Genomic DNA, 11,124 nt, shown 5'->3' with positions numbered 1-11,124 from the left:
TTGACTTTGTCCCGCGAACAGTATCGATTTCATCGCACTGGATGTGCTATCGTTACCTGGCAGTCCAGTGGTCCAGTGTCGCCCTGGCTTTGCCTTCCGTGGTAAGCAGTTCATCTTTGCCTACGCGCGTTGTAGCGTTTGTGCGCACCGAGGCTAGGGCCTCTGGCGCGGCGGCGTGGTCTGATGTCCCCGTGGCGTTGCCTTCCGTGGTAAGCAGTTCACCACTGTCTACGCACGTTGCGGCGTTTGTGCGCACCCAGTCAGGGGCCTCTGGCGCTGCGGCGTGGGCTCCACCTCCCGATGCTGCTAACTGTCCGACGACAGCCAACCGACGGCTAGGCATCGGTCATGGGCGTGTTGACCGCCGTCCAGTTTGTCCAGAGTTGGCGGGAGGAGACAGATGACGCCCGGCCGACGTGGCGAATGGTCGTGCGGCCGGCGCCCGCTCCTTACCCCTCCTGCCGCCCGTCCCTCCGGCCGCCAGCGTCCGTATCGTGTACACCGGTCGCCCATGCTGACCTGCGTCCCGCGCGCGCGGCCGGCAGCCGCCTTCAAGCTGCCAGACGTGGGCGACTACCTGGACGAGGTAGAGTTCCTGGAGGAGCAGCGCGAGGCCGCCCAGAAGCTGGTGGACACGTACGCCAAGGAGGCGCGCGACGCCGGGTACCTGCCGCCCTGGGAGAAGAAGGGCCGGCTACGACAACCGCAACAGCGGCGGCGGCGACCGTGAGTGTCGTCCCGCGCCGCGGGCAGGTCGTGACCCGAGCTGGCGTGGTGGCCCTTGTGGGTCAGGGGCTGCAGGGAGTGTCGGAGCGCGCGCCAAGCCAACCAGCGCGTGCGCCGCTCTGTGGGTTAGCGCGGCGGTAAGCTGCCGACGTTCGGGCCGAGTCAGGCGTGCGTCAGCAGTTCGCTGTCAGTTTGTCACCGAATGATGTGAAGTGGGGAACCACTCATAAGGCGCACCTCAATGCGTGTGTGCTTAGGATGCTTTTGTCATTGTTTTATGTTTGTGTCTGGGCTATGCTACGTGCACGCGTCTTCTAATGTTGCCTACTTTTAGAACTGACTGTGCTTGTCCGCTCGGAACATAGCGGTCCAGCCGCCCTGGCTACCATTACCACTCTCGCCACTGCTCACACAACTGACATGTACCGCTTCATCGACGTAGCCGCACGGCCGCGTCCACTCCGTCAACCACAATCGCGCTGCCACAGCTAACGACGACCACACAACTCACCCCTCGTAGTCGACCACAGCCGCGCAGCCACGGCCAACGGCGACCACACAATCCGGCCCTCGCAGTCAACCGCAGCCGCGCAGCCACGGCCAACGGCGACCACACAACCCACCCCTCGTAGTCAACCACAGCCGGGCAACCACGGCCAACGGCGACCACACAACCCACCCCTCGTAGTCAACAGCAGCCGCGCAGCCACGGCCAACGGCGACCACACAACCCACCCCTCGTAGTCAACCGCAGCCGGGCAACCACGGCCAACGGCGAGCACACAACTCACCCCTCGCAGTCAGCCACAGCCGGGCAGTGAGCGGTGCTCCGCCGGCGACCGGCCTGGCGCAGGCGCGTGGCAGCCACTAACGGGGGCGGCCGGCAGGCCGTGGTGCAGGCTTCCGCAACAACTGGGGCCACCGTGACCGCGCCGGCGGGCCGCGCTACGACCGCGACGGCCGGCCGGGCGGCTGGCGGGACGGGCCGCGCGCCGGCGGCGGCGGCAACTGGCGCGACAACCGCGCGCGCGGCGGCGGCGGCGACCGCGACCTGGCGCGGCTGGTGGGGCGCCGGCCGCGACAACTACCGCGGCGGCGGCGGCGGCAACGTGAGTGCGCGGCCGGGCGGGACGAGGGGCCGATTTGTTTAGTATTTTGTGGGTCCGGAGGAGGAGGGCTCGACGGCGGCTTGTGGCCGTGCGGTGAGCGAAGGTGTAGTTTGCGGGTCTGTAAGGGGGGTCATCTGGATCGGATTACTACGCTGTCCCGGTGCCGTGCGTCGTTCCAATCTCCCACTGCCTACCGGCACCGTGTCGGGTGCCGGGATGAATGTTGACCGGTGTTCCCATTGTGACGGAGCCTGGCATGTTATGGCCCGGTCTCGGGCCAGGCAGCTGCTGGCTGTATGTGTGGTGACCTGGTAAGGCGGCTGCTGGTCGTATGTATAGTGGCCTGGTGAGGCGACCGTTGATTGTATGTGTGGTGGCCTGGTGAGGCCAGCAGCCGGCTGAGACGTGGTGCGTGACCTTGCTTGTGTGTGGCGGCGCGCCCGCAGTGGGGCCAGCAGCAGCCGCAGCCCTGGTCCGGCGGCTACCAGCAGCAGTGGGGACAGCAGGGCTGGGGCGGCTACGGCCAGCAGTACGGCCAGCAATATGGTCAGCAGGCCGGCTACGGCCAGCAGTACGGCCAACAGGCCGGCTACGGCCAGCAGTACGGCCAGAGCGGCTACGGCCAGCAGTACGGACAGCAGGGCGGCTACGGCCAGCAGGGCTACGGCCAATACTACCAGGGCTACGGTCAGGTACGTAGTGGTCGCGTACAGCCGAGGTGCCGTTCTCCGGGGCGCCCGATCGTGGCGGCATGGGCACAACTGGCTATGGTGAATCGACCGTGGTGTTGAGCGCCGTCCGTCACGTGTGTGTGGGGGGGGGGGGGGGGGAGCTGGACCAGCGTATGCGCCGTGTGATGTAGGGGACTGGAGGATCGCGTCATGCGTGCGCTAACTGGTCGTTTGATCTCCTTGGAGACCTGCGTGGCTGCCGCTGTCGTTCCATCGCTATCGTGCTCTAACCGGCCGTTCTCCCCGGGAGCGCAGGGCTACGGCCAGTCCGGGTCGTACGGCTCGCAGGGCGGCGCCGGCGGCAACTACGGCCGCTCCTAGGCGGCCACAGATGGCACCACCTGCGCGTACATTTCCATCGCATCTCCGCACGGGCCGCGGGCGCGCCGCCGCCCGACAGCGAGGCGTCAGTCGGAAGGTCACGGCCGACCCCCGCCCGAGCGGCGCGCGCGCGTGCGGACCCGGTTCTTGTGTGTAACCAAGCGCGGCGGCGAACTCGGCGAGGTTACTTTTAGTTCTGGGCGAGGCGCGCCGGCTAGTTCCACGGCTATTGATTTGTACCTGCGTCGTTGTGTGTGTGTGTGCGTGTACGTGGCCGGTGTAATCACCACTGTGCGTGGATCAGAACGCCTTGTTTCTAGCTGTGTAAGCGAGACAAAAGTCGTGGTGGCCGGATCGGAACAATGCGTCGCTCCCGTGTATTTTTACCATTAATTCCCTTCGTAACGACGGTTTGGACATTTGTTTTTAACGCTAGAACATCACTCATGTGTGTCGTGCCCCGCTAGAGCTGGCACGCCCGAATGCATGGCTTCAGGAAGCGTGGTGGGGTTGTCGGCTTTGGTTTCCAGCGGGATTCTCCATCGAAGCTTTGGAACCGGATCGTAAACGTTTAAAGTACAAGATTTGGAAGAGTGTTGATGTTCAATTGCACACATACACATAAATTTTCATCTGTGGCGTTTGGAGTGGACGGCGAGGCGACCCGCGAGATGTGCCAGTCGGAATATGCAAGATATCTCCGACGATCGAATTCAGTCACGTTTTGGACGAGCAGCAAGTCGAAGGTGAGCGCATGAGGCCGATGCGTGGGTTGTGACACCGGGCACCACCGCCGATGCCGCCAGCCCGTCATCAGCAGTCCCAGACCACCAGACAGGGGTAGCGGGGCGTGCGTGGGACCGGCACCAATGCGGCGGTTCGACCACTGGCTGGCACTCAGACTCCGACGCAATTGTGGCTCACCCAACGGCAGTCGACGACGTCCGTGTACTCTGATGTCTCCGGGCCGCTCTTCCACGACTCTGATGCCTGTCGCCATAGGTGGCAGATTAACAGTGAAACGGCTCACAACGGTAAATCGCGAGACGTCTCATGCGTCATGCCAGACCTAATCATCTGCCAACAGCGTCCTAGCTGAAAGACCCGCGACTTCTCGCTGTTGCCTCAGTTAGTGAGCGGCCTTCGTTGCTGGTGTGGCGCGTCCCGCTGGTGCCTGTTGGGCGCTCTGGCGCGTCCGCTGGCCCCTGTGTGGAGTCTCGCGTCAGGTTCATACCATCGACATTGGCCGTTGCCCAGCGTAGCAAATGCACGGGTCGCACAGGCCGTTATATTATCCGTCCTGGTAGTATCCCTCCAGCTCCACGCCGCGCTGCCGCTCCGTACAGTATCAGTCCTGTTCGTTACTCCCTTAGCTCCACTTAATATCCGCCCAGCGCCCTGCGCGAACCCTCCAACTCGTGGGGTCTTGCATCCCCGCGGCTCACCCCTCCACACCCGCGCGCGCACCTCGCCTCGCGCCCTCTCCGTCGTTACCGACGCGGCGTCCGTCGGCGCCGGCGCGACGTCTGCCGGCGTCGGCGCGGCCCGGCCGGGCGGAACGCGCCGCCGCGCCGGCCGGAACGGGCGCCGGCGGCGCGGAACGGACCGGGGCCGCCTGTTTGCGCTCCACGTCCGCGGTAATTGGTGTAGACTATTTTAGCGGTAATTAATGTCTGTTCAGCATTTGATTGAGGAGAACAGGCGACCCGCTGAAAAAGCGGCCCGATCAGCGGCCGCTGGCCGTGGCGACGCGCTCGAGTCGGCTCGGCTTACCCGACGGAGGCGCCAGAAAAAGCGCGCGCTGTCGATAGCAATGGAGAAATATCTGCCCCGTATCACAAATAGCAGCGGTGTCTGCCCGCTAATTAGGCGCACTCGTCGCGGGGGAGCTGACGGTGGGAGAGTCAGTCCACCCGGCCAGGCAACAAGGGGGACGCTAGCACCAGGGTAGCGCCACATACGCCACGTCGTTTTTCGATTAGTCCGTACGTTGTCCTGCAACCCCCTTGTGGAGCGCTAGTGATCGCAGTGGTTATGCCAACGATGGGTGCATAGCGTTAGTCGGGAGTCTACTCAGAGCGCTCACATCGGTTAGAGGACCACAGTGTCAGCCGGAAGTTTCAGACGTTTCACATGGAGCCGGGCACGCCTCCAACGGAGTTTTTCGCCCCGTAACCCACCCCGCTGGGATGATTCGCTCGTGTTCATTGCGAGGGTTTCAAAAATGCGTGCCGAAGGCTGCTGAACTCCAGTTGGACAAACCGCTGACGTTCTAGGGCCTGGGGAACCCGTGTCACGTGGCCAGAAAATGATTGCCTTCATCAGCAACACAAAGTTTGGCTGTGGTTTTATAACTGGCCGTGACCGACCGTAAATGCTCAACATTTCAGGAATCGGAGAGCTCGCATTGTGCTTCATTTTTTGTCCCCACTGAAGGCGAACGGGTACTTATTCGGAGCGTTGGGGGGATAACCATTAGGGGGGGGGGGGACCGTGCGGGCAAACAGGTGGCGAGAAAACCGAACCGTGTGTGGATGGTCGGGTTTTGAAGAGAGGAGAGACACGCGGGCACTCTGGGGGACGCGAAAGGATGGCCGAGTTCCCCAGAAGCCGGACCACACTTCACAAACATTAAATAAATGAGGTGGAGGCACGGGACGCGCTTGATAGCTTCTGCCAAGCTTTCCCGGCATGCACGACTCGGTGGCACATACTTCCCACCGACACTGGGCAATCATTACATATACTGTAAAGCGAAATACGCCTGTAGAATAGTGAGGCAGTATGGCGCATTGCTAAAACTTCCAAAGTTCTTTGGAAAGCCACACCGAAGCACCGTTCTCAAGCGGGTTTTTCTACCATTGTGTCTGTTTAATACTCCGAATGCTGTGTTTTTCGGGTCACCTCGTGTCCCTGGACCGGCCCTGATCGGGCAAGCGGTCCGTCTCCCAGAGAGTGACATGTGCTCCAGTGAGTAATAATGTCCCCCAGCCGCCTGAACACGGGAATTGGGCTGGCTCGAGCCGCCCCGCCAATGTCAGTTGACGCAGACCAGCCATGACCAGAATATGCGGAGACTAAGGGTTGAGAATGGATATCTTCATCGTCGGTTCTAACGGATCTTGTATGTCTTAAACCACATTTAGCCCTTCAGTGGAAGATGTTGAGTACCTATCCTCTGCAGCATATTTCAAAGTCACGGGCAATTCATATTGTAACGTTGGATGTGAAAGAATTCTTGACAGCCCAGGTGCCAGGCACCAGTTGCAAGTAGCTACGGCCGGGGTCGGCGGAGTCAGGCGCCAGGCAACAGATACGGGTAGCTACGGCCTGAGTCAGTGGAGTCAGGCGCCAAGCAACAGATACGGGTAGCTACGGCCTGAGTCGGTGGAGTCAGGCGCAAAGCAACAGATACGGGTAGCTACGGCCTGAGTCGGTGGAGTCAGGCGTCGAGCAACAGATACGGGTAGCTACGGCCGGGGTCAGTGGAGCCAGGCGTCGAACAACAGATATGGGTAGCCACGGCCGGGGTCGGTGGACCCAGGCGCTAAGGAATAGATACGGGTAGAGCTACGGCCGGGGCCGGTGGAGTCCGGACTCCGGGCCCTTTCCTCTAAATAGACGATTTGTTTGCGTTTTGGCTATATTTAATGGCACCAAGACAGAATATGACGGTGGTATCATTTGAGCAGTGATGACGTCCATGGCCACCGGCAGCGTCGTCTGACCACCCAGCTGATGTTTGACCTTCAGATGTCGGGCAGCCCGCCCGTCGGTCCGTTACGTGCCAATCGGTGCCCCGTCTCAGGACATTTGGTTCACCGGCACAAGGCAGCAAAGTCATCAGCATAGGAAAACAGGCCTTTTGCGGCAGGGCAATGGAACTTCTCTAAGCACTGTAGCTGAAATTATTTGACAGCTCAATTGTAATCCGACCCAGAGAAGCTGGATTTGCGAGACAGGGCTGCGAAACTGATGGCAGCTTTTTATAGTTATGATTTGTGTATATATTTGTATATATATATATATATATATATATATATATATATATATATATATATAGTCGCTGCGATGAACTGGAAATATGGGGAGGAAGATCGCTGCTTTCATCCAGGACGCGGAATGCAGGTGCAACTCCTACAAGCGAGCCAGCCGTCAACCTGCCTCGCCAAGCGCAACTGAAGTCGAACTTGCTTAAGCTGCGTTTTTCACCACGCCAACCCGGCCTCAGCCATTCGGCCCTTATTTTGGGGACGAAGGGGGCAACAGACGTGAATAAGATTCATTGGTGACCATTAGTGTAATGAGATACATGAAATTCAGCAGCGATGATGGCAGGCTGTGCCACATACACTATTTACCATCAAATAGACCAAATAAACCAAAAACTAACGAGGAGTTTAGGGCCGATGCAGCTTTTCCCCGCAGGTGGGTCCCCCTGTGGCCTGCGCAAAACTCACTGTTTTTCCGAGGTGAAGCTTGCGCACCGTGTGCCTGGTAATCAAAACGATGGATAACTGGTTTTACAGTCTGGTCGTAATGCTATTATGGAATTATCGAGGTACTTCGACCAAACTGTAAAACCTCTGCCATCTATTGCTTTAATTTGCAGATACTATTTTTAAGTTTTGCCTCGCAAACAGTTGTGATATATATATATATATATATATATATATATATATGCATATATATATATATATGCCAAGTATCCTCAATACGTATGATATGAGGGAACTCCGAAAAAAATGATACAACTCCTTCCTTTCTCCGCCCTACTCCCCCATCCCCCGCGGGAGCATCTGATGACGGAACGCGCAGAGGCAGCTTTGTTTTGATCACGCGACCAACAGGATCTTTCATAAATGCGGTGAAATAAAGCAGGAAGACTACTCCCCAAACACTGGTCCTAACGTGGCCGATGTGACCTCGGTGTTGCGCTCACTACATCGTATGCCCGACGTGGAAGGGCTGCGCACTGGAACAGACGGCTTCTAAGCCCTCATGGATTCAACAGGACGGCTCGATAGCTGAATATAAAAAGCCTTGGGAATCACACCTATGGAGAACTGTATCGCTTCTTGCTTTGAGCTCCCTCGTGCCATAACTACTGACTGCAGGATATAACTAATATGCTATCTGTAGTGGCGAAGTTTTTGGTGGACGTCTTCATTTTTGGGTAAAAGACCTCTGGATGGGCCCTTTCCAAGTAATACAACGCAGTGGGGTAGCCAGGATTTCGTTCAGGAAGGGTCAAACTGGGACAACCTTTTGCTCATAGGCTACATCACTAGGCTATGTCACTACAGGGGCCGTGTTCTTTTATTGAAAGGGTCTCTTTGGGCCCGGAGTCCCATTTTGATGCATTGGAAGACGGTCTGGTGTGTTTTAGAAGTCTTACGAGCTTCTCAAGCCGTGAAAAAGTTTGGGGCATTCGCCACCAGGGGCACCCGCACCTCCAGGGGGGGGGGGGGGGTAATGGCCCCAAAAGCTCGGTCCGCTCTCAGCTGCGCCGCTGATTCAACATGCCCTAGCCTGAGTAGATTGTGTTGCATGGAGGAGAAGTTATAATTGTGTATGGATTTTTTTCATGGAGTAGGCTGCGGCGAAAACGAGTTGAATGCTTATGCTTTCTGATGTTTAAAGATGGTTATGCCCTTCGCTGCCGTTTCGTAATTCGTGGTGACTGCGACATGCCAAATGTCTGCTTTTTTGTCTGCGTTTTTTCTTGCAGTTACTACCATCCCGGTTTTGGCTGTTTGGGTAGGAATTATACGCCTACCTTTGCTTTGTAAGTGTCGACTCACCGCCTTACATAGCCGACTAAGCATTGTAAATGCCTGGATGGCAGTAAGCCATGACAATCATAACGTTCGATCAGTCAATCACATCCTTGAAGGCGTGCTGCATCACAGATAGGGCATGGGTTATGTTGTATTACAGATCACACATGGTCAATCCATCGCTGGCACAAGACTCACCGCCGGGCGTCTTGGAATAAATACCGTGCCACTCCAAAATTATTGACTAACAAACACAAAATGTTTGCGGTATATGCGGCACATGTGCTTCTCCGCCGCTCAGTGCAGCATTCAGGCTAGTTTAGCCAGGGCGCGGCTTCCACTGATCGCAGGAGTTTGCCATGATACGCGGAACGTCGCATGCACCCCAAGACGCGTGCGCGTATGCACATTGAGAAGAGAGGCTATGGCGTATCAGATAAGCGACTCAGGACTGTCGTGTGACGCAAAGGTTCGAGGTGAATCCCCTGACACAGCTTGGACGTGATACAACTGACCCCCACCCTCCTAGATGCAGGTGCGTAGCTTCGCAGAATAAGTTGGGGAGGCTAAAAAGGAAACTCCGGTGTCGCGCCATTAGTGCTACGTCAAAAACTCCTGCCGACAGGAGTGCTACGTCAAAAACTCCTACCGACAGGAGTTCTACAACGATAGTTGCACGCGACATGACTTCTACTGCAGACTTCAACACGACATGAGTGGTACACGACAAAATGTACAATTAAAAACTTATATTTGTCATTATATTAGCTGGAAACGTTTAACTCGTCTTTACCTAAACACAACATTGCTTCTACTGCAAAAACTCATACCCAACATTAGTGTGACAAGATGGAACTTTTTTACAAAAACATATGCCCATCATTACTTCTACACGTAAGACTTGTGCTGTCTTTGACTGATACGCGTCATTGCTTACGATGCAAAAACACATGCACGACATAAGTGCTACGCGGTAAAACCTATGCTGCTCAAACAACTACCCGTTATTTATTCCCTCTACAGCGGGGCCTTATGCAGTCTTTGCTTATACGTGACATTCCGTCTACCGCAGCGACTTATCTCTGACTAAAAAACTGAAGTTGCTAAACTAAAAACTTCTAAGCTTTGTGGTAAACAACAAAACTTGAAAGTAGTGAAAAACTTATTTTAAAACTTTTGCCCGGCTTATATTTGCAATACCCTAGGCAGTTTTTACCTATCAGCGATATAAGTTATTTGGCCAATACTTTGTGGCCATTTGCGGATACGGCACCGGCCATAATCCACAAATTAGGAACATCAGTACTCCACCCCATAGATAAAGCCGCATCAAAATCCAAAGATAACTAACACAAGGCGGCACTTCGGCCGGCCAGCTCAGACTGGAGGTGCCCATTTTATGGAGTCGATACAAGATTGCTGCCGTAAATACTGCGATCGACAGAACCACGACGATGATATTTCTATGCGACGTTTTTCTACTGAAACGCATATGGCACACTGCCGCAGTTATACAACAAAAGTTTCGGGGTTATGCAGGGAAAATGACCAACCCTCTGCTTTAAAGAACGTGAATCGCGTAGTTTACCCTTCAACGTGACGCACCTTCCCATCGCAGATGAGGCTTGGATGGGGCCCCCGACTGAATATGAGACTTCGCCCCTAACATGATGTTCACTGAAATTCGACATTACCTACTAATGCATTCGTGTTACGTGTAAGTATTTGCAATCAAAGTAACGTTGTTGTATAAAAAATGACTACACGTCTTTGCAGTAGAACCAATGACGGGTATGAGTGTTTCAATCACTTGTTTTCGTTGTACTAATGTCGCCTTTAAGCCTTTGCAGTAGAAGTACTATTGTGTACAAATACCGACTGTATAAGTTTTTGCGGTAGAATAATGACAGATGTAAATTTGCAGTCTAAGTTTTGTCGCGTAGCCCCAAGGTGTAAAAGTGTTGACACTAGAAGTAATGTCGTAGCACTCCTGTCGACAGAGGCTTATGTCGTTGCATTAAAGTCGTGGAGCGCCGTTTTTCAAAATGCGAAGGAATGGGGAGAGGGGGCCAACACGCCGCGGGTTTAAAACAGCACTACACTCGTCCTTCCTTGGTAGCCCCGGCGTGTGTCATGAGCCAGCGACAGCTGCAGTTGTCACGACCACCGCCATCATGACAACCACCTTCGCAATCACGACGGCAGAGCCCACTGAGGGCCGTTGTCAGCTGTTATGAGTTAGAGGCACCACTTTTGAGCTGTTGAACCTACTTGTTGCGGGCGTGCGGACTTGCAAGTGGTACCTCCACTGGTATGAATGATGTCATTGCAGATGAACGTTTGGATTGGCACAGCGGGCGGCAAGGGCCAGTTACTGAGAAGCGCATTGGTTGAAGTTTGAACCAGCACTTGACTAGAGACCATGTGATGCTCCGTTTTACGAAGCCGAAGTGCGCT

General features: G+C 55.7%; 1 long non-coding RNA gene across 1 annotated transcript; it reads left to right on the top strand.

Moving 5' to 3' along the window:
- The first annotated feature begins 1,803 nt into the window (after positions 1 to 1,803).
- LOC119111588 (uncharacterized) lies at positions 1,804 to 3,073 on the top strand. The gene is made up of 3 exons (XR_005095594.1): positions 1,804 to 1,835; positions 2,282 to 2,527; positions 2,822 to 3,073. It is a non-coding gene; the product is annotated as an uncharacterized LOC119111588 (long non-coding RNA).
- The last annotated feature ends 8,051 nt before the right edge of the window (positions 3,074 to 11,124 follow it).

This window comes from Pollicipes pollicipes, unplaced genomic scaffold, assembly GCF_011947565.3.
Source record: "Pollicipes pollicipes isolate AB1234 unplaced genomic scaffold, Ppol_2.1 Scaffold_2555;HRSCAF=2994_pilon_pilon_pilon, whole genome shotgun sequence".
Classification (NCBI taxonomy): Eukaryota; Metazoa; Arthropoda; class Thecostraca; order Pollicipedomorpha; family Pollicipedidae; genus Pollicipes; species Pollicipes pollicipes.
The sequence above is the reverse complement of the archived record's forward strand: the minus strand, read 5'-3'. Positions and strand labels throughout refer to the sequence as shown.